The following is a 23,698-nucleotide window of genomic DNA, read 5'->3' as shown; positions in this document are numbered from 1 at the left end:
TTCTCTTGATTTTACTAGAAAGCTTTCAATCTTAATTCAATTGGTTAGTTATCTTGGAAAAGAAACTCTCCATAATTGGATCTCTTCGGAACCTTGGAAAAGAAACTCTCCATAATTGGATCTCTTCATGCTAGAATTGCTTTTTCATGCTGGACCAATTTGGGTTGGGATAGATATGTGACTATAATCCCCTCAATACTTGAATTGGGAAATGTATGTGGTATAATCAGTGACCATACTTCATCTCTTCTCATGAGTAATTGACCAAGGAATTGGCTATTGATCAAGATTTGAGAGATTGAATTACCAAGGAATTGGGATTCAATTGCTTAAGATTGCCAAGGAGATCAATGAATGCATTGATTGAGGAATAGATGAGAATGAGCTTGATCCGGAGAATTGCAACATCTCCTAAACCCAATGATTCCCCCCATTTCTGATCTTACCCATTCTCTTTAGTTTCTGCCATTTACTTTTATGAGCACTACCCAATTCCCCATTTAAGATTCTGCACTTTAATTTCTGCTATTTACTTTCTAGTCATTTAAATTTCTGCATCTCAATCTAAATCCTGTTTAGCTCAACTAGCCTTTTCTTCTAACTAAAGTTGCTTGACCAATCAATCCTTGTGGGATTCGACCTCACTCTATAGTGAATTTTTACTTGACGATAATTCGGTATACTTGCCGAAGGAAAATTTGTTGAGAGACAAGTTTCCATGCATCAATATTGTATTCTCCGGATCAAGTTCATTCTCATCTCTTCCTCGATCTATGCAACTCATTGATCTCTTGGAAATTTTAGGTGATTGAATCCCAATTCCTTGGTAATTCAATCTATCTAAGCTTGAAGAATTGCCCAATTCCTTGATCTAATTACTCATGGGAAGAGATGATGTGAGATAACGGATTATACCACATGTTTTTCTAGATCAAAGCATCGGTAGGATTATATGTCACTATATCCATCAAACCCCCAACCTAGTCCAACATGAGAAAATATTTCTAGCATGATTTCCTTATTCCTCTTCCAACGCTCAGAGGAAATCCAAGTATGAATAATTTCTCTTCCGAGACAATTGTTTAATTGGATGAAGATCGAAAGCTTTCAAGCAAATCAAAGAGAATTAAAAGAAGAAGAAGAACTATGATTGATACATTGAATTACAACAGAGCTCCCTCTCCCAATGAAGTGGGGTTTAGTTGATCATGGCTCTGAAAATGGAAAATGGAAATGTAAGTTGCATTGAAAGTAAACTAAATATAGAGAAAAGTAAATTCTGGGTGTTTACAATCCTGGATCCCCCAGGTCTCAATCCTCAAAAGTCCCCATTTATATACTACTTCTCTGATCCTCAGTTGAGTCTGCAAGTCTCTGAATGTGGGCCCTTGGCCTCAGTTGAAGCATTTAACTAACTCATTGGGCTTTGCTCAGCTTGCTGGAGGAGTTTAAGTTGGGCAGCATTCACGTTAGTCAGGCCATTAGTATGATTAACGTGGCCACTAACGTGGGCTTCCATGGCCTTTGATCAAGTTAGTGATCTTAACTTCACCTATAACTTCCCATGCTCTCCATTCTCCACGTTAACGACTCACGTTAGTGGCATTAACATGGCCACTAACATGGGCTTCCTTGGCCTTCGATCATGTTAGTGGTGTTAACTTCACCACTAACTTCCCATTCTCTCCATTCTCCACGTTAATAGCTCACATTAGTAGCATTAACTTGATGCACACTATTATGGTTCACTCACATTCTTCACAACTTCGCACAACTAACCAGCAAGTGCACTGGGTCGTCCAAGTAATAAACCTTACGTGAGTAAGGGTCGATCCCACGGAGATTGTTGGTATGAAGCAAGCTATAGTCATCTTGTAAATCTTAGTCAGGCAAATTATAATGGTTATAAAGTTTTTCAAAAATAATAAAAAATAAAGCATAAAATAAAGATAGAGATACTTATGTAAATCATTGGTGGGAATTTCAGATAAGTGTATGGAGATGCTTTGTTCCTGTTGAATCTCTGCCTTCCTATTGCCTTCCTTCAATCCTTCATACTCCTTTCCATGGCAAGCTGTATGTAGGGCATCACCGTTGTCAATGGCTACTTCCCATCCTCTCAGTGAAAATGGTCCAAATGCTCTTGTCACAGCACGGCTAATCATTCGTCGGTTCTCGATCATGTCGGAATAGAATCCATTGATTCTTTTGTGTCTGTCACTACACCCAACAATCACGAGTTTCAAGCTCGTTATAGTCATTCAATCCCTGAATCCTACTCGGAATACCACAGACAAGGTTTAGACTTTCTGGATTCTCAAGAGTGACCGCCAATAATTATAGCTTATACCACGAAGACTCTAATTAAGGAATCCAAGAGATACTCGCTCGTTCTAAGGTAGAAAAGAAGTAGTTGTCAGTCACGCATTCATAGGTGAGAATGATGATGAGTGTCACGGATCATCACATTCATCATGTTGAAATGCAACGAATATCTTAGAACAAGAATAAGCTGAATTGAATAGAAAATAGTAGTAATTGCATTAAAACTTGAGGTACAGCAGAGCTCCACACCCTTAATCTATGGTGTGTAGAAACTCCACCGTTGAAAATACATAAGTGAAAATGGTCCAGGAATGGCCGAATGGCCAGCCCCAAAGTCTAAGAACTACACGTTCGAAGATAGATACCAAGATGTCTAATACAATAGTAAAATGTCCTATTTATACTAGACTAGTTACTAGGGTTTACAGAAATAAGTCTAAATGCAGAAATCCACTTCCGGGGCCCACTTTGGTGTGTGCTTGGGCTGAGCTTGAGCTTTACACATGCATAGGCTTCTTTATGGAGTTAAACGCCATGTTGTAACATGTTTTTCTTTTGTTGTTATTTACAATTTTTCTCACTAATCCACTAACTGTTTGATAAATTGCACCACTCACACTAACAACCACTCTAACAAGAATAATCTCTTCATTTTATTTCTTGTTGTATGCTCTGTTAGTTGTATGAAAGGGAGAAGCAGTGGAGCTTCAACTTCCTTTGATTCAGAACCTTAGAGGACCTTCCTTAGATTAAGGAGGGAAAGAAGAGGGAAAAGAGTCGTTGGTGTTGAGGAAGAGGAGGAGTACTTTGAAACAAACATGGAGGAGAACCTGGAAAACAACCATGAAGAAGAAGCTCACAACCATGCTAGAGAAGGCCCTGTAAATCATGCTAGGCAAGAGAGAAGAGTTCTAGGATCTTACATCAATCCAAAACAGGAAATTGTGGAAGTAGTATCCAAAAGCCAACCATACATGCCAATAACTTTGAATTAAAACCACAGCTTATCACCCTTTTCTAGAACAACTGTTCATTCGAAGGAAGTGCCCAAGAAGACCCCAATCAACATCTAACCACCTTCCTAAGAATATGTGACACTGTAAAGTCTAACGGTGTCCTTCCGGATGTCTATAAACTGCTTTTGTTCCCTTTTTCACTCAGGGACAAAGCATCTAAATGGCTAGAATCCTTTCCGAAGGAGAGCTTAACAAATTGGGAAGATGTGGTGAACAAATTTTTGACGAGATTCTACCCTCCTCAAAGAATCAACAGGTTGAGAGCTGAGGTACAAACCTTCAGGCAACAAGATGGTGAAACTTTCTATGAGGCATGGGAGAGATTTAAGGACTTAACAAGAAGGTGCCCACCGGACATGTTCAATGAATGGGTTCAACTACACAATTTCTATGAAGGTCTTTCTTACGAATCAAAGAAGGCCGTAGACCATTCATCAGGGGGTTCTCTAAACAAGAAAAAGACCATTGAAGAAGCCATAGATGCATTGAGACTGTAGCTGAGAATGACTACTTCTATGCTTCTGAAAAGAGCAACACTCGAGGAGTGATGGAGCTGAACCACATGGATGCACTGCTGGCTCAAAACAAGATGATCACCAAGCAGTTAGCCAATCTTACTAAGAAGATGGAAGAGAACCAAGTTGCAGCAGTCATCACTTCATCACCATCTCAAGAAGGAGTGAATACAAGAGAAGAAGGTGACTGAGAACAAGCCAACTATGTTGGAAACTTACCTAGGCAGACCCATGATCCATACTCCAAAACTTATAATTTTGGATGGAGAAACCACCCTAATTTTGGGTGGGGAAACCAACAAGACCAAGGCCACGACCAGAGATGCCACAACCACAATCCCAACAACAATGCAACTCACCAACATCCCTCACAGAGATCATAGCAACACCCACCTAATCACCCTTCTCAACATCCATATCAAAACCAACATGACCACTCTCAACCTCCTAACCTCAACCCACCATCACCAACCGAAGATAGACTCTTCAAAATTGAGACTTTACTTGAAGGTATATGTAAGGAAGTTCAAGACAGAAAAGCATTCCGGGAAAATGTGTGATCCAATATGCAAAATCAAGATGCTGCCATCAAGAAACTTGAAACACAAATTGGCTACTTATTCAAGCAAGCCCTTGGCCACAACATTCACAGCAATACTAATTTAACTCCAAGGGAGTAGTGTCAGGTTATCACCCTCAGAAATGGGAGGGAATTGAAGGAGACCTACAAGAAACCACAAGAGAAGAGCTCGGATGAAAAAGAAAAAGGACAAGAGGAAGTTCAAGTCTCCACTCCTAATTCACATCAAGAGTGAGAGGTGCTGAAGCGATACTTTCCAAAAGCCCCATACCCTCAACAATTGAAGAAGAAGGGAGAGGACGGCCAATTCTCAAGATTCCTGGAAATCTTCAAGAAATTACAGATTAACATACCCTTTGCTGAAGCAATAGAGCAAATGCCGCTCTATGCCAAGTTCTTAAAGGAGTTGATGACCAAGAAGAGAAGCTGGAAGAACAATGAGACTGTGGTACTCACCGAGGAATACAGTGCCATCATCCAGCACAAATTGCCCAAAAAATTAAAGGATCCTGTGAGCTTCCAAATTCCTTGTATCATAGGGGAAATCACAGTGGAAAAGGCCTTATGTGATTTAGGAGCTAGTATAAATTTGATGTCCTTAGCAATGATGAGGAAAATGAAGATTGAGGAGGCCAAGCTTACAAGAATGGCCCTGCAACTGGCAGACCAATCATTCAAGCTTCCTCACGGAATAGTAGAAGACTTGTTGGTGAAGGTAGGTGACTTTATCTTTCCAGCAGACTTTGTAGTGTTGGATATGGAGGAAGGAGCCAAAACCTCTATCATCTTAGGAAGGCTATTCTTAGCCACTGTCGGAGCCATCATTGATGTCCAAAAGGGTGAACTTATCCTTAGACTACATGAGGAGAAAATTATATTCAATGTGTTCAAGGCCATGAGTTACCCACAAGACTCATTGGGAGAATGTATGAGGTTGGACTCAGTGGATGCTGTAGAACAAGAGATTTTTAAAGAAGAAGAACTTGAGGGGTTAACAGAAGAGGAGGAATCAGCATCAAGCGAAGAGGCTGCAACAGCTGAAATTCATGTTCAGAGCATACTCGAGGAGAATGATGAAAGAAAAGAAGCACCCAAACTTGAACTAAAGGCACTGCCACCCACTCTCAAGTATGCATATTTAGAAGAGAATGAAAGCTATCCAGTGATCATAAACTCAGCCCTCAGACAAGAACAAGAGGATGAATTACTTCAAGTCTTACAAAAGCATAAAGATGCCATTGGATGGACACTTGTTGACCTGAAAGGAATCAGTTCGGCCATATGCATGCAAAAGATATTATTGGAAGATGATGAAAAATAGTCCATTCAACCCCAAAGAAGGCTGAATCCAGTTATGAAGGAGGTGGTACAGAAGAAAGTCATGAAGCTATGGCAGGGAGGAGTAATCTACCCAATTTCGAATAGCCTATGGGTCAGCCCCATCCATGTGGTCCCCAAGAAAGGAGGAATCACTGTGGTACCCAATGAAAGGAATGAGCTAATCCCTACAAGAACTGTCACAGGATGAAGGATGTGTATTGATTACAGAAAACTCAATGAAGCCACAAGAAAATATCACTTCCCACATCACTTCATGGACCAGATGCTGGAAAGACTTGCAGGACACACATATTATTATTTTCTAGATGGTTATTCAGGATATAAACAAATAGTGGTTGATCCAAGAGACCAGAAGAAAACATCATTTACTTGCCCATATGGGGTGTTTGCCTACAGGCGCATGCCATTTGGGCTATGTAATGCACCTGAAACCTTTCAGCGCTGCATGCTTTCTATCTTCTCAGATATGATAGAGAAGTTCATTGAAGTCTTCATGGATGACTTTTCAGTATTCAGATATTCCTTTCCTAATTGCCTAAACAATCTTGCCTTGGTTTTAAAAAGATGTCAAGAGACCAATCTGGTCTTGAATTGGGAAAAATGCCACTTTATGGTGACAGACGGAATAGTCCTTGGCCATAAAGTTTCTAACCAAGCCATTGAGGTAGACAGAGCTAAGTTGGAGCTAATTGAAAAATTACCTCCACCGAGTGATGTCAAGGCAATTAGGAGCTTTTTGGGGCATGCTGGCTTTTACAGAAGATTTATTAAAGATTTTTCAAAGATAGCCAAGCCCTTAAGCAATCTCCTTATGTTTGATTGATAAACCACTATTTTATGATTTATATTGTGTTTAATTGTGTGGTTTTATCAAGTCTTCACCCACTTATTCATATGATTTGCATGTATTTACAATTCCTTCCTAAAAATATTCTATGATTGAAAACTTGCTTCCTAAAGACCTTTTAATTATATATTTTTATTTTCTTTCGTACCATTCGATGTCGTGAGCTGTGTGTTAAGTGTTTCAGGCTTCATAGGGCAGGAATGGCATAAGGAATGGAGAGGAAGCCTACAAAAATGGAAGGAAGACAAGGAATTGAGGAGATGACCAGCGAGAAGTGACGCGGGTGCATGGCTCACGCGATCGCGCGAAATGGAGGAAATCACAGTGACGCGCTCGCATGCCTGACGCGACCGCGTGGATTAGAAGCTGCACGAGTGACGCGAATGCGTGGACGACGCGCACGCGTGGCACGAGAAACGCTGAGTGACACAAACACGTGGACGACGCGGTCGCGTGACGTGTGCGATCTGCAGAATTACAGAAGTCGCTGGTATAGATTCTGGGTGTGTTTCAACCCTGTGTTCGGCCCAAAAACACAGATTAGAGCCAGGGAACATGCAGAGACAAATAAAAAATTCATTCCCCATAATTTCTAGTTTTTAGATCTGATTTTACTCCTCCCCTAGGTTTCTCTTTTGACATTTATAATTTAGGATTTGAAGATTTTTTGGCTTTGGCTATTGAGAAGAGTCTACCTCCGGAACTGGTCATTATAGTCTGTTATTTACTTTTCATTTACTCTTCCATATTCTTAATTTGTCCAGAGTGGATATTGGATTATTTTCAGAATTCATTAATACAAGACTATTTTTACTTTTACTTAATCTCTTTGATAATTGTTTGTTATGTCTCTTTTTATTTTCCCCATTAATTTTGTGAAGTTAATATTTATGATGATGGAGTAGTTCCCCAACTTGATTGGGAGTTGATCAGAAGGAGAACCTTGAGTTGGAATACTCAAGAGTTCAATTGTAATTGGTTCATTGTTGGTTGGCTTGTTAGTCACTAACTCTAATCCTTCCCAAGGGAGAGGATTAGGACTTGTGAATAGAAGTTGACTTTTAATTTGACTTTCCTTCATTCGTTGAGGGTTGACTAAATGAAAACAATGACTAATTATTACTAATTATTAATTGATCTTGAAAAAATTCCAACAAGGATAGAACTTCCAATTAATCTTCTCCCGGTCAAGATTTTTATTTAAATCATATAAATTCTCTAATTTAATTTTCTATACCTCAAACTCAAAACCCATTTGGAAAACCTCTGATTGATAAAATAGCACATTTTTCTGCAACTCATTGGGAGACGACCTGGGACTCATACTCCCAGTATTTTATTTCTAAAATTTGTGACAACTCTTTTCTAAAGTGATAAGTGGATTTTCGCCGGTTAAGAACTGTACTTGCAATGCCATTTTTCTAATTAATTCTTAATCTGCCAATTTCCGCCTACAACAATTTTTGGTGCTGTTGCCAGGGAGTTGCAATAGTGTGCTAATTTATTGATTGGAATTTATTTAATTGCATTTTTCTTTTTATTTTGCTACTATGAGCTGCATGTTTCTTTCATTGAATGACGCGTTCACTTCCTGATCCAAGCTTGCCAGTATTTGACCCTAAGATTGAAAGAACTATTTCACGTATAAGGTAAGCTCGGCATTGTTGATCCCCTTGTCTATATATAATGCTTTAAGGCTCCCTCCCTTAAAAAGTTCGGCAGCTCGTTTTGTGTTAGCAGATAAAAGCATTATCACAGTGGTTGGAATTGCTGAAGATGTGTTATTGAGCATTAAGGGGCTCACGTTTCCCATTGACTTCTATATCTTGGAGATGCCCCAAAATGACTCAGGGAGGCCTTCGTCAATCCTGCTTGGAAGACCAGTTTTGAAAACCTCAAAATTCAAGCTGGATGCCTTTTCAGGAACCTATTCCTTTGAGATAGATGGCAGAACAGTGAGCTTCAATCTGGATGAAGCTATGCAGCACCCCCCAAAAGATCACTCCATATTCCAATGTGACATCATTGACGAAATTATAGCTGCAACTCACCAGAAAGAGACGGAAGAGAACCACATGGAGCACGATCCAAGTGTAGGGACACCCTCTGAACATACTGAAGATTCATTACCATTTTCACCAGCTCCAGATAATCCAGAACCAAACCATGAGCGGAAAATGGAATTAAAGCCACTTCCTCCACACCTCAAGTATGCATACCTTGAGGACAAGCAGAAGTTTCCAGTTATCATTGCAAGGGAGCTCACTTCCCAACAAGAAGAACAACTACTTAGTATATTGAGGATGCATAAGAAAGCAATTGGATGGAGCTTGGTGGATATAGTAGGCATCAGCCCTCAAGTTTGTGAGCATAGAATATTCTTAGAAGAAGGAGAAAAGCCTGTCCGTCAACCTCAGAGAAGATTGAATCCCACCATCTTAGAAGTTGTCAAGAAGGAAGTAACCAGACTACTTGAAGCAGATATCATTTATCCCATTTCAGATAGCGAATGGGTCAGTCCAGTACAAGTGGTGCCCAAGAAGTCTGGAGTCACAATAATAAGGAATGAGCAAGGAGAACTTTTAACAACCAGAGTGCAAAACGCATGGAGAGTTTGCATTGACTACAGGCGTCTCAACCAATCCACTCGCAAGGATCATTATCCCTTGACATTCATTGATCAGATGCTTGATCGCCTGTCAGGTAAATCTCATTACTACTTTCTAGATGGTTATACAAGTTATTTTCAAATCCATATAGCTCCTGAAGATCAAGAAAAGACTACTTTTACATGTCCTTTTGGGACTTATGCTTATAAACAAATGCCCTTTGGCTTATGCAATGCACTAGCTACTTTCCAAAGGTGTATGATGAGTCTTTTCGCTAATCTCATGGAGACCTGTATGGAAGTTTTAATGGATGACTTTAGCGTATATAGTGATTCATTTAGCCTTTTCTTGGATAGTTTATCTAGAGTATTGGACAGGTGTGTTAGTTTAAACCTTGTTTTAAATTTTGAAAAGTGTCATTTTATGGTGAAACAAGGCATTGTTCTAGGACATGTTGTTTCTGATACTGGTATCTCTGTAGACCTAGCAAAGGTGGATGTTATTTCTAGTTTACCTTACCCCTCCTCTGTGAGGGAAGTCCATTCGTTCCTTGGCCACGCAGGTTTTTACAGGAGATTCATTAAGGACTTCAGTAAGGTCGCATTACCCTTATCCAGACTACTGCAGAAAGACATTGAGTTCGAGTTCAATGAGGATTGCAAACAAGCGTTCGATAAGCTAAAGACCGCCTTGACTCAAGCTCCGATTGTGAGGAGACTAGACTGGAGCCAACCATTTGAAATCATGTGTGACGCCTCCAATCATGCAGTAGGAGCAGCGCTAGCTCAACATGAAGGTAACGACCCTTTTGTAATTGCTTATGCATCTAAAACTTTAGATGCTGCTCAATCTAATTACACTACTACTGAAAAAGAGCTTCTAGCTATTGTTTTTGCTCTGGATAAATTCCAAGCCTATTTACTTGGTACTAAAGTAGTAGTGTACTCAGACCATGCAGCTCTCAAATATTTATTAGCAAAAAAAGAGTCTAAACCAAGGCTAATACGTTGGATGCTACTGCTGCAAGAATTTGACCTGGAAATTAAAGATAGGAGTGGTAACCAAAATTTAGTGGCCGACCACTTGAGTCGCCTTAAGCACATTAAAGATGAATCCATTCCTATCAATGATAATTTCCTATTTGATAGCTTATAGGTAGTATCTGATGTAGTTCCTTGGTATGCACCTGTAGCTAATTATCTAGTTAGCCACACTTTTCCTCCCGATTTTACTAAGCATCAGAGAGACAAGCTGAAAAGCGAGTCCAAATACTATGTATGGGACATCCATATCTATGGAGGTGTGGTGCTGACCAGGTAATTAGACGGTGTGTACCTCAACCAGAATTCCAGTCCATTTTAGAGGCCTGCCACTCATCTGAGAGTGGAAGACATTTTGGCCCTCAATGAACTACTAGAAAAGTTTTAGACTGTGGATTCTGGTGGCCTACTCTTTTTAAAGATGCTGCTGACCTTTGTAAATCTTGTCCTCCATGCCAAAGATTTGGTAATATATCCCAGAGGGATGAAATGCCTCAACAAATTATGCTTTTCTATGAAATTTTTTATGTTTGGGGCATTGACTTCATGGGTCCATTTCCAAATTCTAATGGCCACCTTTATATACTGTTAGCTGTAGATTATGTTTCTAAATGGGTGGAAGAAATTCCTACCTATACTGATGATGCTAACACTGTTGTTTCCTTTGTTAGAAACCATATTATTTGTCGCTTTGGATCACCACGAGAATGAGTGGTGCACGAAATCTTAATCCCAATATCAAAATCAAAATTTCTTATGATCTCGTACCACTAACCAGCAAGTGCACTGGGTCATCCAAGTAATACCTCACGTGAGTAAGGGTCGGTCCCACGGAGATTATTGGTTTGAAGCAAGCTATGTTTATTTTATTATTCTTAGTCAGGATATCAATTAAAATTATCTATTGGAATTATTAGAAAAATAAAAGAGCGTGAATTAATTACTTGTAATGCAGTAATGGAGAATATGTTGGAGTTTTGGAGATGCTTTGTCTTCTGAATTTCTGTAATGTAATATTCCATCCATGGAAAAGTACAAAGTTCCTTCTATGGCAAGCTGTATGTAGGGTGTCACCATTGTCAGTGGCTACCTCCCACCCTCTCAGTGAAAACGGTCCAGATGCTCTGTCACAGCACGGCTAATCAGCTGTTGGTTCTCGATCATGTTGGAATAGGATCCATTGATCCTTTTGCGTTTGTCATCACGCCCAGCAATCGCGAGTTTGAAGCTCGTCACAGCCATTTAATCCTTGAATCCTACTCGGAATACCGCAGACAAGGTTTAGACTTTCCAGATCCTCAAGAGTAACCACCATCACTTCTAGCTTATACCACGAAGATTCTGATTAAGGAATCTAAGAGAAGCTCATTCAATCTGATGTAGAACGGAGGTGGTTGTCAGGCACACGTTCATGGATCTGAGGAAGGTGATGAGTGTCACAGATCATCACCTTCTTCATAATTAAGCACGAATGAACATCTTAGATAGGAACACACACGTTTGAATGGAGAAATAGAAACAATTGCATTAATTCATCAAGACGCTGCAGAGCTCCTCACCCCCAATAATGGAGTTTAGAGACTCATGCCATCAAAGTGTATAAAATTCATATCTGAAAATGTCATCCGGTGCAAAGTAAATCTCTAAAAGTTGTTTAAATAGTAAACTAGTAACCTAGGTTTACAGAAAATGAGTAAACTATGATAGATAGTGCAGAAATCCACTTCTGGGGCCCACTTGGTATGTGCTGGGACTGAGACTTAAGCTTCTCACGTGCCTGGGGCTGTTTTGGGCGTTCAACGCCAGGTTGTAACCTGTTTCTGGCGTTGAACTCCAGCTTGTAACCTGTTTCTGGCGCTGGACGCCAGACAGCAGCATGATACTGGCGTTGAACGCCAGTTTACGTCATCTATCTTCACGCAAAGTATGGACTATTATATATTGCTGGAAAGCCCTGGATGTCTACTTTCCAACGCCGTTAAGATCGCGCCAATTGGACTCCTGTAGCTCCAGAAAATCCATTTCGAGTGCAGGGAGGTCAGAATCCAACAGCATCAGCAGTCCTTTTTCAGCCTAACTCAGATTTTTGCTCAGCTCCCTCAATTTCAGCCAGAAAATACCTTAAATCACAGAAAAACACACAAACTCATAGTAAAGTCCAGAAATATTATTTTTGCCTAAAAACTAATAATATTCTACTAAAAACTAATTAAAACATGCTAAAATCTACATGAAATTACCCCCAAAAAGCGTATAAAATATCCGCTCATCAATGAGCGATCAAGGCACTCACTTTTGTAACAAGAGACTAACAGGTTTACTAAAGAGGCATGGGATAATTCATAAGGTATCAACAGCCTATCACCCCCAGACTAATGGGCAAGCAGAGGTGTCTAACAGGAAGATAAAGTGCATACTGCAAAAGATAGGCAAGCCTTATAGAAAGGACTGGAGCACCAGGCTCCAAGACGCGGTTTGGGCATATCAGACAGCATACAAGACACCGATTAGGATGAGTCCTTTCCACTTAGTTTATGGAAAGGCCTGTCATCTTCCAGTTGAGTTAGAACACAAAGCCTTCTGGGCGGTAAAGGAATGTAACATGGACTATGAGAGAGCCAGAGCTGAACAGAAGTTACAATTGCAAGAATTAGAGAACCTTCGCTTAGAAGCTTATGAAAACTCCAGGCTGTATAAAGAGAAAGTGAAGGCTGTGCATGACAAGAACATCAAGCGAAGAGAATTCCAACCTGGGGACTTAGCCCTCCTTTACAACTCCAGAATGCGGCTCATGCCAGGCAAGCTGAGATCCAGATGGGATGGTCCCTATCGAGTAGAGAGGGTGGAACCATACGGAGTCTTTCACTTGAGCCATCCTTCAAGCTTTGAACTTATTAAATTCAATGGACATCGCTTAAAGTTATTGCATGGCGAAAAGATGGCGAGAAACCAGGAATTGGAGATCTTCCTCTTGGAAGATCCACCTACAGCAGACGACTGAGCTAGTGGAGCGTCCAACTTAAGGACATTAAAGCAAAGTGCTGGGTGGGAGACAACCCACCATGGTATGATCGTTCCTTCCCCTCTCCTTAATTTCCTTCGTCAATAATTCTTCTCAGTACTAATGCCTATATTTTGCATCTCATCTGCATATTGCATAGTGCAAAAAAAAAAGGGGGATAAAGGCATGCGACGCGCCGGCGTCGTTGACGCGCTTGCGTCATAGTGCCTTCACAACATTGAAGAAAAGAAACAGAGAGTTACGTAGGAGTGTGGCTGGAGGCATGCCCCTGGCACCATTTGACCCACGCGGCCGTGTGGATGACGCAATCGCGTCATTTGTAAAATGGCCTCCCCACGCGTCCGCGTCAACCACACGAACGCGTGGCTCTGCAATTTGACGTAAAATGGTGTATGGCAGTGAGTTGCACTGGAGCTGGGCTGAACCTGTGCTAGCTGCACAAGCCCTGCCGCGTGAATGTGTGCCCCACGCGACCGTGCCATTTTCATAATTTGTCCATCCATGCGATCGTGTCAACCACGCGACCGCGTCATCGTGAAATTTGGCAAAACATGTTTAACACATAGAGTTGTGCGAGCGCGAAGCTGCCCTCGTGCCACTAGCACAAATCATGTCACGCGTCCGCGTGACCGACGCATCCGCGTCACCTCATTCAAGGGTTGTCCACGCGACCGCGTGACCCACGCGTCCGCGTCGCTTACGCCGCCCAACTCATTCAAATATGTTAGATTATCTTATCTTTTCTTATCCCAATCCTACTTTCCCCCCTTCTTCCTTCTCCCTTCTTCCTCCCTCCTACTCCCTCTTTCTCATCACCATTATCAAGGTTTTTCTTCTCTTCTTCCCTCCCTACTTTTTCATTCTTCTTCTTATTTTCATGTTTTCTTTTTCTTTCTCTTCTACTTTCCCTATCCATGTTTTCTTTTTCTTTCTTTTTCCTACTATTCGTATTGGAGATTTATTTGGGTCATTATTTTTATATGTTGCTTGTGGATTGTTTAGGACTTGTTTAACAGTTATATATTATTTTTATAGGGTTACTTGCATATTCAATTTAATACTTTCCATACCTTATTTAACATGCATGCTATGTGTTTGTAAAAATGCCCATATGGCATTGTGCACTATTTTTGGATTTTTTTTAATCTACTACTCTAAATGCTTGCTTTTCACAAAATCCTTTTTTCTATTTTATTAATTTTTATATAATTATTATTACAAACATATTGTTAGTTTGGAAGACTTGGTAATCTAACTTGGACATTGAATGCTTGATCTATGCTACTCATGCCCTTGCCAGGATGCCAATAAACACCTTGCATTTAACTGTCATCACATGTACTTGCTATATTTCCGTTGTTGATTTTTCACATGTAGTCATGACCCATGTGTTAACATCATTATTCCTTCCTGTGCATTGATTACCACCTTTCCCATTCTTTTCCTTGCTATAACCCTTGAAATGTTCATGTCTTTACTCGTTCACTTTCAGGATGGCCGCCAAGAAAGGCAAGGAAAAAGCTACTCCCAAATCCACAGCAAGGAGAGGAACAAAAAGAGCGTTAGTGGCCGAGCCATCTTCAACTGCAGTTAAACCCTCAACAAAAAGAATTAAAAGGATTATAAAGGTCGATGAAAAGGAGAAAGCCTTCCCAGCAAAGGACACTGCATGATTTCCCAATCGCTACTGTGAGTAGATGTTCCCCATTCTGACAGCTCGAAATTACAACAAGGAACACCTTCTTATCCTTCCGCCTCGTATTGCCAAATTTGTGGAGCCGTGACTTGCACAAAGACACTGGAGATTCCTACCGAAATAGCCACAGCAGGTTAATCTTTCTTGGGTAGTTGAGTTCTACACCAATTTCCACCTGCCGACCTTGCAGTCTGTTTATGTCCATCAGAAGCAAGTCCCCAATACAGAAGAGGCCATTCAGCGAGCCTTAGATCTTTCCCCTACTCTAGAAGGAATGGACGCATTTCAAGAAGCCACACTCAAGCGCCAGACGTACAAATTTGACTGGGACGCTGTTCTCAGAGTTATCGCACAACCTAACAGCAGATGGATTTTTGGATACTATCGTTCCTGTCCTAAGGGAATATTGATGAGCGGATAATTTGTACGCTTTTTGGCATTGTTTTTAGTATGTTTTTAGTATGATCTAGTTAGTTTTTAGTATATTTTTATTAGTTTTTAGTTAAAATTCACTTTTCTGGACTTTACTATGAGTTTGTGTGTTTTTCTGTGATTTCAGGTATTTTCTGGCTGAAATTGAGGGACTTGAGCAAAAATCTGATTCAGAGACTAAAAAGGACTGCAGATGCTGTTGGATTCTGATCTCCCTGCACTCGAAGTGGATTTTCTAAAGCTACAGAAGCCCAATTGGCGCGCTCTCAACGGCGTTGGAACGTAGACATCCTGGGCTTTCCAGCAATATATGATAGTCCATACTTTTCCCAAGATTTGATGGCCCAAACCGGCGTTCAAAGTCACCCTCAGAATTCCCAGCGTTAAACGCCGGAACTGGCACCAAAGTGGGAGTTAAACGCCCAAACTGGCATAAAAGCTAGCGTTTAACTCCAAGAAGAGTCTCTACACGAAAATGCTTCAATGCTCAGCCCAAGCACACACCAAGTGGGCCCGGAAGTGGATTTTTATGTCATTTACTCATATCTGTAAACCCTAGGCTACTAGTTTTCTATAAGTAGGACCTTTTACTATTGTATTTGAATCTTCGGATCTTTGGAATCTTTTGATCTTTAGATCTTTTGATCATTGGGAGGCTGGCCATTCGGCCATGCCTAGACCTTGTTCTTATGTATTTTCAACGGTGGAGTTTCTACACACCATAGATTAAGGTGTGGAGCTCTGCTGTACCTCGAGTATTAATGCAATTACTATTATTCTTCTATTCAATTCCGCTTGTTCTTGTTCTAAGATACCACTTGTTCTTCAACTTGATGAATGTGATGATCCGTGACACTCATCATCATTCTCACCTATGAACGTGTGCCTGACAACCACCTCCGTTCTACCTTAGATTGGGTGGATATCTCTTGGATTCCTGATACACGATGCATGGTTGATCGCCTGACAACCGAGCGCTCGCCTGATAACCGAGCCAGCCATTCCGTGAGATCAGAGTCTTCGTGGTATAGGCTAGAACTGATGGCGGCATTCAAGAGAATCCGGAAGGTCTAACCTTGTCTGTGGTATTCTGAGTAGGATTCAATGATTGAATGACTGTGACGAGCTTCAAACTCCTGAGGGCGGGGCGTTAGTGACAGACGCAAAAGAATCACTGGATTCTATTCTGGCCTGATTGAGAACCGACAGATGGATAGCCGTGCCGTGACAGGGTGCGTTGAACATTTCCACTGAGAGGATGGGAGGTAGCCACTGACAACGGTGAAACCCTTGCATAAGCTTGCCATGGAAAGGAGTAAGAAGGATTGGATGAAGACATTAGGAAAGCAGAGAGACGGAAGGGACCAAGCATCTTCATACGCTTATCTGAAATTCCCACCAATGAATTACATAAGTATCTCTATCTTTATCTTTATGTTTTATTCGTATATCACCCATATCCATTTGAGTTTGCCTGACTAAGATTTACAAGGTGACCATAGCTTGCTTCATACCAACAATCTCTGTGGGATCGACCCTTACTCGCGTAAGGTTTATTACTTGGACGACCCAGTATACTTGCTGGTTAGTTATGCGAAGTTGTGTTTATGCCATGGTATTGAACACCAAGTTTTTGGATTCATTACTGGGGATTATTTGATTTGAGAAAAGTATTGATCACAATTTCGTGCACCAAGTTTTTGGCGCCGTTGCCGGGGATTGTTCGAGTTTGGACAACTAACGGTTCATCTTGTTGCTTAGATTAGGTATTTTTTTTTCAGAATTCTTGAAGATGAATTCTAGTGTTTCATGATGATCTGTTGAAGTCTGGCTGGCTGTGAAGCCATGTCTAATTTCATTGGACCGAGGTTTCAACTTATCATCACAAGAGCTTGTTGATTTCTATCAATCTTGCTGTTGGAGCAGTGATCTGCTAAGGCTTGGCTGGCCATTGGCCATGTCTAGTGTTTTGGACCGAAGCTTTCTTTGAAAGCTTGGCTGGCTGTGAAGCCATGTCTAATTCCTGGACCGGAGTCTTAGACTAAACATTGCATGATTCCTGGAATTCTCATTAAGAATTTTGATACCTTTTTCCACTTTAGTTTCGAAAAATCCAAAAAAAAATTACAAAATCATAAAATCCAAAAATATTTCTTGTTTGAGTCTAGTGTTTCATTTTAAGTTTGGTGTCAATTGCATGTTTCTGTTCTTTTTGCATTCATGCATGTGTCTTCATTAATCTTCAAGTTGTTTTTGATGATTTCATTGCTCTGGTTTTTAAATTCTCTTGACTTGAGTGTTTATGTGTCTCATATGCATTCTCATTAGTGTCAGTAGTATACAAACTGCTAAGTTTGGTGTCTTGCATGCATTGTTATTTGATTTCAGTTGCATTTTGATTATTCTTAATTATTAAAAATCAAAAAATATTTTCAATTTGTGTCTTTTCAAGTCAATAATACAGAGAATTGAAGATTCAGAACATACTGCAGAGGAATTATACAGAAAAAGCTGGGCGTTCAAAATGCCCAGTGAAGAAGACAGACTGGCGTTTAAACGCCAGCCAGGGTGCCTGGCTGGGCGTTTAACGCCCAAAAGGGTAGTTTTTTGGGCGTTTAACGCCAGGATGGCACAAGAGGGAAGATTCTGTTTTCAATGCAATTTTTTTCAGGTTTTCAAAATTTTTTAAAATCAAATCTTTTTCAAATCATATCTTTTCAATCAAATCTTTTTCAAAATCAATTTCTTTCCATTTTTAAAGATACTTGCTATCAATTAATGATTTGATTCAACATTTCAAGTATGTTGCCTTTTCTGTTGAGAAAGGTTTAATGTTTGAATCATATCTTTTCTTGATAGCCAAGTCATTAATTTTTAAAATCAAATCTTTTTAAAATGTTTTTCAAATCATATCTTCTCAATCACATCTTTTTAAAACTAATCATATCTTCTTAACAACATCTTTTTCAAAATAGCTTTCAATCAAATCTTTTTGATTTCTAATTTCAAATTCTTTTTCAAAAATCACTTGATTTCTTTCCCACTTTTATTTTCGAAAATCAATTAGTGTTTTTTTTTCAAAATGTTTTCAAAATCTTCTACTCAATTTTCGAAAATTACTTCCCTTCTTCTCATATCCTTCTATTTATGGACTAACACTATTCCTTGATGCAAAATTCGAACTCCATCTTCTTTGATAAGTTCAAATTTTCTACTTCTGCCTTCTAATTTTCTTTTCCTCTGACACCTCAAGGAATCTCTATACTGTGACATAGAGGATTCCACATTTTCTTGTTTTCTTCTCTTTCATATGAGCAGGAGCAAAGACAAAAGCATTCTTGTTGAGGCTGATCCTAAACCTGAAAGGACCTTGAAGCGAAAACTAAGAGAAGCTAAGGCACAACTCTCTGTAGAGGACCTAACAGAAATCTTCAAAGAAGAAGAACCCATGGCAGCCGAAAACAACAACAATGCCAACAATGCAAGGAAGGTGCTGGGTGACTTTACTGCACCTACTCCCGACTTCTATGGGAGAAGCATCTCTATCCCTGCCATTAGAGCAAACAACTTTGAGCTTAAGCCTCAATTAGTTTCTCTAATGCAACAGAATTGCAAGTTCCATGGACTTCCATTGGAAGATCATCATCAGTTTTTAGCTGAATTCTTGCAAATTTGTGATACTGTCAAGACTAATGGGGTTGACCCTGAGGTCTATAGACTTATGCTATTCCCTTTTGCTGTAAGAGACAGAGCTAGGACATGGTTGGACTCACAACCTAAAGAAAGCCTGAACTCTTGGAAAAAGCTAGTCAATGCCTTCTTGGCAAAGTTCTTTCCACCTCAAAAAATTGAGTAAGCTTAGAGTGGAAGTCCAAACCTTCAGACAGAAGGAAGGAGAATCCCTCTATGAAGCTTGGGAAAGATACAAACAATTAATTAGAAAGTGTCCATCTGATATGCTTTCTAAATGGAGCATCATAGGTATTTTCTATGATGGTCTCTCTGAACTGTCCAAGATGTCTTTGGATAGCTCTGCTGGAGGATCTCTTCATCTGAAGAAGACGCCTACAGAAGCTCAAGAACTAATTGAAATGGTTGCAAATAACCAATTCATGTACACTTCTGAAAGGAATCCTGTGAATAATGGGACTAATAAGAAGAAAGGAGTTCTTGAGATTGACACTCTGAATGCCATATTGGCTCAGAACAAAATATTGACTCAACAAGTCAATATGATTTCTCAAAGTCTGTCTGGAATGCAAAATGCACCAGGTAGTACTAAGGAAGCTTCATCTGAAGAAGAAGCTTATGATCCTAAGAACCCTTCAATGGAAGAGGTGAATTACATGGGAGAACCCTATGGAAACACCTATAATCCTTCATGGAGAAATCATCCAAATATTTCATGGAAGGATCAACAGAGACCTCAACAAGGTTTCAACAATAATAATGGTGGAAGAAACAGGTTTAGCAATAGCAAGCCTTTTCCATCATCTTCTCAGCAACAGACAGAGAATTCTAAGCAGAACCACTCTGACTTAGCAACCATGGTCTCTGATCTAATCAAAACCACTCAAAGTTTCATGACTAAAACAAGGTCTTCCATTAGAAATTTGGAGGGACAAGTGGGTCAGCTGAGTAAGGAAATTACTGAACTCCCTCCTAGTACTCTCCCAAGCAATACAGAAGAAAATCCAAAAGGAGAGTGTAAAGCCATCAACATGGCCGAATTTGGAGAGGAGGAAGAGGCAGTGAACGCCAATGAGGAAGACCTCAATGGACGTCCACTGGCCTCCAATGAGTTCCCTAATGAGGAACCATGGGAATCTGAGGCTCAAAATGAGACCATAGAGATTCCATTGGTCTTACTTCTGCCATTCATGAGCTCTGATGAGTATTCTTCCTCTGAAGAGGATGAGTATGTCACTAAAGAGCAAGTTGCTAAATACCTTGGAGCAATCATGAAGCCAAATGACAAGTTATTTGGAAATGAGACTTGGGAGGATGAACCCCCTTTGCTCACCAAAGAACTGGATGACTTGTCTAGGTAGAAACTGCCTCAAAAGAGACAGGATCCTGGGAAGTTCTCAATACCTTGTACCATTGGCACCATGACCTTCAAGAAGGCCTTATGTGACCTAGGGTCAAGTGTAAACCTCATGCCTCTCTCTGTAATGGAGAAGCTAGGGATCTTTGAGGTACAAGCTGCAAAAATCTCACTAGAGATGGCAGACAACTCAAGAAAACAAGCTTATGGACTTGTAGAGGATGTTCTGGTAAAAGTTGAAGACCATTACATCCTTGTTGATTTTATAGTCCTAGAGACTGGGAAATGCATGGATGAATCCATCATCCTTGGCAGACCCTTCCTAGCCACAGCAAAGGCTGTGATTGAGGTTGATAGAGGAGAATTGATCATTCAAGTGAATGAAGAATCCTTTGTGTTTAAGGCTCAAGGATATCCCTCTGTCACCATGGAGAGGAAGCATGAAGAGCTTCTCTCAAAACAGAGCCAAACAGAGCCCCCACAGTCAAACTCTAAGTTTGGTGTTGGGAGGCCACAACCAACTTCTAAGTTTGGTGTTGAACCCCCACATTCAAACTCTAAGTTTGGTGTTGGGAGGTTCCAACATTGCTTTGAGTATCTGTGAGGCTCCATGAGAGCCCTCTGTCAAGCTACTGACATTAAAGAAGCGCTTGTTGGGAGGCAACCCAATGTTGTAGGTTGATGATCATGAGAAGTCACAAAATCAATTGAAAAAGCAAAAACAGAAAGAAAAACAGCACACCTGGAGGAAGAACCTACTAGCGTTTAAACGCCAGTACACTTGCTGGTTAGTTGTGCGAAGTTGTGTTTATGCCATGGTATTGAACACCAAGTTTTTGGATTCATTACTGGGGATTATTTGATTTGTGAAAAGTATTGATCACAATTTCGTGCACCAAATATCGGCTTCCGCACTCACCTTGGAGGCTCGCGTATGGGCACAGATTATGTCCCATTACGTCTTTTTGAGCACTCATAAGTCCTCATTCACTGTAAACATGGTCGTCCTTCTATGGTGCATCCTCACAGACCAACCTCTAAATCTACTGAGATACATCAGGAATGCCATAAGACACGTACAAATTGCGGGAAACCTTCCTTTTCCTGCCTTGATCTCAAATCTTGTCTCATCAACCGGAGTCTCCTACAGAGCTGGGGACACCAAGGCCATACTTCCACAGGATGATCAGTACGTCCCTCACGGAAAGTATCTCAGGCCACCAACAGCCACTACCAGTCAGTCCGCAAAACAAGCTACAAACGTTCCCCCTTCCACACCAAGTCAATTGCTCCATCAAATACTGGAGAGGTTAGACCGGCTAGAACAGAAGGCGAAGCTACGAGAGTGCCGCAACCAGCACTGATTCAAATACCTCAAGGAGCTACTCACAGGCAACCACAGACCTGACGAGGACCCAGATACTCTGGACTCTACTTCTTTTACCAGCACAGGGAGCCATAACGATCCCGACTGTGGAGATACTGCCACCAGCCCCCCTTGTTCCTGACAGATGGCACCAAGGACGGTGCAAAGCCTTAAGTGTAGAGAGGTCGGTCAGTACCTGACTTCCGGAGGTAATTTTTTCCCCTAACACCAATTTTTTTTCTTTATAATAGGATAGATTGCATAGTAGTAGGTTAATTGCATGCATGTTCTACCTGATTGAAAAGATGATAAGTTTCGTTTAAGACCATATTTTTTTGAAAATTTCACTAATTTAAATCAAAATATTTATGTTAAATTTGTTTGAAATTGAAATTGGAACATGGTTTTCAAGCTAAAAACACACAACCTGTACGATTTTGAGCCTAAATACATGGTTACACTATTTAACCATAAATATCTTTTTCTTGTGTGTCTACTTCTCTATGATTGTAATCTGAATTTTGTTTTATCCTATATGTCCATTGTTAATGTGTTATGTGCATGCATATGTTGAGGACATTTCTTGTTTAGCTCACTTACCCCAAATAAGCCTACCCTTTTAATTACTTTTGTTAGCCACTTTGAGCCATTTTAATCCCATTTGTTCTACATTTTACCACATTACTAGCCTTAAGTAGAAAAACAATTAAATACCCCAATTGAATCTTTGGTTATCTTAAGATAGAAATAGTGTGTTAATTGAGTATGGGAAAATTGTGGGAACAAAGGGTAATAGGGGAATATGTCGTGATAAAATAAGAGGAATTTGGGTACCTATTCATGTGAAATCATAAAAGAAAAATTACAAATCTATGAGCATTGATAAGTTATGTAAAAAATAAAAAATAAAAAAATAGTTATTTTAGTAAATAAGTCAAAGTTCAATAATCAATGCACATATGATAAAATTAAAATAAAGGTTGATGCATGAGTATGGAATGTGAAAGGGAAATTCTGGGTAACTAAGTATGAATGTTGAAATTATATAGAGTATATGTATGTTAGGTGAGAGCTTAGGTTAATTAAAGATTCAATGTATAAGCTCACTTAGCCATATGTAGACCCTCACCCTTACCTTAGCCCCATTATAACCATGAAAAGACCTCATGATGTTTGCATTGGCACTTTAAGATTGTTGATTGGTTAGGTGAAAAACAAAAATTTGAAAGCATGATTAGAGAAGGATAGAGTGATTACCCCATATACTAGAGAAGATTAGAGTGCACACGCACCAACAGTAAGGGTTTAATGCTCGATCCTGTGTTCCCTGCTTTCACGGGCTATCTTCTTACAAATTTACTTGCTTTTACTAGATGATTTGAATTAGTGGAATCTGCTCCATGCTTTGTCTTAGAGAACTTATTTATTTTCAATCATATGGACTAAATCATATAGTTGAATTCATATATATATATATATATATATAGGTTGCATTGCATTGCATAAGTCTTACATGTCCCTATTCATTCATATTTATCTCCTTCAACTTAGCATGACGACATGCTAATGTTTAAGTGATAAACCACTATTTTATGATTTAAATTGTGTTTAATTGTGAGGTTTTATCAAGTCTTCACCCACATATTCATATGATTTGCATGTATTTTCAATTCCTTCCTAAAAATATTCTATGATTGAAAACTTGCTTCCTAAAGACCTTTTAATTGTATATTTTTATTTTCTTTCGTACTATTCGATATCGTGATCTGTGTGTTAAGTGTTTCAGGCTTCATAGGGCAGGAATGGCGTAAGGAATGGAGAGGAAGCCTACAAACATGGAAGGAACACAAGGAATTGAGGAG

The 23,698-nt window shown here is 39.9% G+C and overlaps 2 non-coding genes across 2 annotated transcripts; both read right to left on the bottom strand.

The window, feature by feature from the left end:
• Positions 1-3,595: 3,595 nt before the first annotated feature.
• LOC112793028 (small nucleolar RNA R71) lies at positions 3,596-3,699 on the bottom strand. Its single transcript, XR_003197739.1, has one exon. It is a non-coding gene; the product is annotated as a small nucleolar RNA R71 (small nucleolar RNA).
• A 15,578-nt stretch (positions 3,700-19,277) lies between these two features.
• On the bottom strand, positions 19,278-19,385 carry LOC112793276 (small nucleolar RNA R71). The gene has a single exon (XR_003197977.1). It is a non-coding gene; the product is annotated as a small nucleolar RNA R71 (small nucleolar RNA).
• Between the last annotated feature and the right edge of the window lie 4,313 nt (positions 19,386-23,698).

The sequence above is a fragment of the Arachis hypogaea genome, chromosome 3 (assembly GCF_003086295.3).
Source record: "Arachis hypogaea cultivar Tifrunner chromosome 3, arahy.Tifrunner.gnm2.J5K5, whole genome shotgun sequence".
Taxonomy (NCBI): domain Eukaryota; kingdom Viridiplantae; phylum Streptophyta; class Magnoliopsida; order Fabales; family Fabaceae; genus Arachis; species Arachis hypogaea.
Note: the sequence above shows the minus strand (reverse complement) of the source record. Positions and strands in the feature narration are given on the sequence as shown.